This window comes from Vombatus ursinus, unplaced genomic scaffold, assembly GCF_900497805.2.
Source record: "Vombatus ursinus unplaced genomic scaffold, bare-nosed wombat genome assembly UNPS02014735.1, whole genome shotgun sequence".
Classification (NCBI taxonomy): Eukaryota; Metazoa; Chordata; class Mammalia; order Diprotodontia; family Vombatidae; genus Vombatus; species Vombatus ursinus.
Window position 1 is genome coordinate 974,941 of NW_020954513.1, and position 3,683 is coordinate 978,623.

Below are 3,683 nucleotides of genomic sequence, written 5' to 3' on the forward strand. Positions count from 1 at the left end.
CTCCCTCCCTCTCCTTTTTTCTCTTCTTTCCTCTCTCTCTCCCCCCCTCTCCTCTGCTCTCCTCTTTTCTCTTCTCTCCTCTGTTTCTCTCTCTCTCCACTCTCTCCTCTTTTCTCTTTTCTTCTTCTTCTTCTCTCTTTCTCTCTCTCTCTCTCTCTCTCTCTCTCTCTCTCTCTCTCTCTCTCTCTCTCTCCCTCTCCCCCCTCCTCTACTATTTTTGGAGAAACTAAACTTGCAATCATATCAGTGTAGAAATACTTAGTGAGGAAACTCCCTCTACCAATGTACATAGGCACCTATTTTAAACTCGGTCTTATGAGAATTGCCTGGGGCACTAAGGGTTTCCATGACTTGTTCAGGGTCACACAGCCAGCAGGTGTCAGGGGCAGGATTGAACTCAGATCTTTCTAACTCTGTGGCTAAAGACACGGCTGCCACTCTAGAGTCTACTGTGCCAAGCTGCCTCTCCTATCATTTTTTTTTGCCATGGAAATCGCACTTAATGCCTTCTGACTTTCATAAAGATGTCCAAGACCAAAGCACTTAGACCCTCTATTTTCCTCAGATCACCAAGGGAAACAGTGGGCCCAGTCAGAAGTATTGAGGCTATCAAGCTGGACTTTGCCCTAGATCCTTGGAACATCCTTGTTTGGTTGGGCATCGTCACCTGGAACATACTGGACAGATCTTCTAGCTGGCCAAGTCCTTAACGATCCCACTCATCTGTTTTCCCTTTGCTAACTTTTAAACCTCTATAGTCTGTACCACCACTTATTGCTTATTGCCAAGCTCCTATACTTTCTGTTGACAGGTGCCAAAACTCTGACCCACACATTCATCACTTGGAGGGCAATTATTGCAACGCATCTTACCATATGCCAATTTTCTCGTTTATTTTCATCACCTTTAGGGTGCTCCGAAAAACAGGACAGAGACAGTGACATTACATTTCTCCAGAAATGTGTGAAATCATATCCATTGAAACCCCAGAACAATGAAATGTACTTTAGCTGCCAACATGGTAGTAGATTCATCCAGGACCATATTAAAGGTTTTAAGGGTGTATGTGTGTTTCAATTGAGAGGAACTTCCACCTAATCTATGGCTAAGGTCCTTGGGAAAACTTAAGTCTTGGGGAAATTCCCTCAACACTAAAGGTTAGGAGCTGATAAAATCCAATCAAGTACGGCAAGTGAGAATGGAAAAATTTAGAAAATGAGGGTTTGTCCTGGCCTTTAGTGGACTAGCTGCAACTTGAATCTAGATGATGCCACATTCAGTTTCGGCTCTGAAGCTGGGTGCCAAAGCGTTGGTTCACAAATCTCTTTCCCACCACTGCGATGACAATCTAATTTATTTATACCTAGAAGACTATTGCACGTGGGTCCTCTTTGAAAATTAATGCTTTCACCTTTATCTATTTTGGAGAGGCAGCCAGTGTGGTGGAAAGAGCACTAGATTTGGCAGGAGAGACCTGGACTCAGTGAACCTTACTAGCTTTGGGATCTCGGGCAAGACATTTTCACCCTCTCGGTCATAATTTCATCTGTACAATGGAGTTCAATGATCCATCAATAAGCATTTCTTAAGAGCCGATGTGTCAGGTACTGGGGGTTAATATTTACGGCCCCTGAAAGTATCACAGGGTTGTCAGGAGGAGTGAGCACTGTAAGTCTTAAAGTGATACATAAATGTGAGTTATTCTCTTCCACGTCCTTAGTTTGAAATCAGAAGACCAGGACCAAGGACATGACCCAGTCAGTGTTCTCTCCCAATTTTGTTTTTCTTTAATGTGTGTGACAACAAGACCCTCTCTTCTCCTTGGGTTTGGAATTCCCTGCCCCATCATTTCCATGAGGATTTTTCCATTCCTCTCGTCATTTTTAGAAAATAGTTTATTCGGTTTGCCTGTCTGTGGTTTTGCATATTTGCCCTAGTTTGCTTTTCTATCTCCCCTACATGAGGAAAGAAGTCTGCATTCGTTCAACTTTTCTTTCCTTGACTTTATTCTTTCATGATGGGGGTGGGGGGGCCGGAATCTAAACTGACCTTGAAAATTCTGTTCAGGCACTGTCTGCGGTGCCCACCCCTATCTTCTAATTCTGCACGTTTGCACAAAATGTTCCCCCTACTCAGAATGTTCTCTCTCCTGACCTTGATCTCTTTAAACCCTTAGCTCCCCTTAAGACTCAGCTAAAAATGTCACCTCTTACAAGAGGCCTTTCCTGATTCCCCCAGGTGTCAGTCACACACACACCCCCTCTCAACAGACACCTTCCAAATTACTTTGTAGACTCATCCAATTTATGTAGCTGCCTATGTGTGGGTTCCCCCCCGCCCCATAATCTCCTTGAGGAGGAAAATGTTTTTCTTTTCATCTCCAGAGCCCAACACAGTGTTCGTCACCTGTAATAAGTACTTGAAACATGCTTGTGGAATTGAATAAAAAATAATCAAGGATAGAAATGGGGTATTTTCTGAGTGGAGCCACGGAAAGACAAAAATCGAGCTTTTTATAAAAGCTCTTTTTATTTTTAAAGCAGCATTAGCAATTACAGTGCTAATATTTGCGATACAGTGAGTCTGTTGATTTTTCGTGGATGAGATAACTTTGCTAAATTATTATCCACAAACTCCCCCTTTAAAAAAATCTCAATATATAACAGGACAGTGACAGAGGAAATACTCTTGATAGATTTCGTCTTCCTTGTTTATTTTTGTTTGTTTGTTTGTTTGTTTTGTTTTGTTTTTTGACTGGCAGGACACAATCCCAAATACAAAGGGGGCAGTCTATAAATGTCATCAGAGTGCAGTAATACTTATGTATGCCAATGGGATTTTCGAAAGTCCTTTCACCTAAGGTTAATATTTAGCTTTTCTCAAAACAGACAAGCATCAAATGCTCAGTTCTTAAAGTTACCCTGCACTCATTCCACGGAGGTGCCTGCCTGCCTGCCGCTTTTGCAATACTCAGCTGCCCTTTGCATTCAAGGGAAGCTGGGAATAAAATAACTTCGAAAAAGAACTCAGTAAATGTACTTGGTGGGGTGCAGTAAGAGCTCGGGGCTTATTGCAAGGGAAAGATGGTTCTTCCAAAATAACACTAATATTAGATAAAGCATTTACTAAGTGCTCACTGTATGCCAGGCGCTGTGCTAATTATATTATATTACTATATTAATATTAATAAAGGTCAGGCATGGGGGGGGGGGATGATCCACAAAGGTGAAAACCTCAAACTTTACCCGAATCAGTTTTGGGAGAAATAAATGATTCTGCCAAAATCAAAATTACTAATGAGGAAAGATCAGGCATTTGGGGGGGTGGGATATACACAAGGTGAAAACCTCCGACCTCTTACAGCAGTGGAGGGGGACAAGGGCAGATAACCTCTGCCCCCTCCAGCAGCTATGAGCTTTCTCCCTGAAAAAAAAAAACCAAAAAACGTGCAACAAACTCAAACCAAAAAGAAGCAACTCTTTAAAAAGTGAGAAACTTTCTGAACTGCGTTTGCATTGGGTAAACCTGAACACTTACGTTGATTTGACAGAATCTCTTCGTTTGGGAGAAGTGTTTCCTTCTAAAGTGGATTTCTGAGCCCCGTGCCCACCCCACCCCATATGTCTGAGTGAGTGAGTGAGTGAGTGAGTGAGTGAGTGTGTGTGTGTGTGTGTGTGTGTGTG

General features: G+C 42.5%; 1 protein-coding gene across 1 annotated transcript in view; it reads right to left on the reverse strand.

Annotated features, from left to right (window-relative positions):
• Window positions 1-3,683, reverse strand: part of LOC114042722 (mitogen-activated protein kinase kinase kinase kinase 4-like) — a 228,954-nt gene that overhangs the window by 224,426 nt on the left and 845 nt on the right. The gene's annotated exons all lie outside the window — the stretch shown is intronic.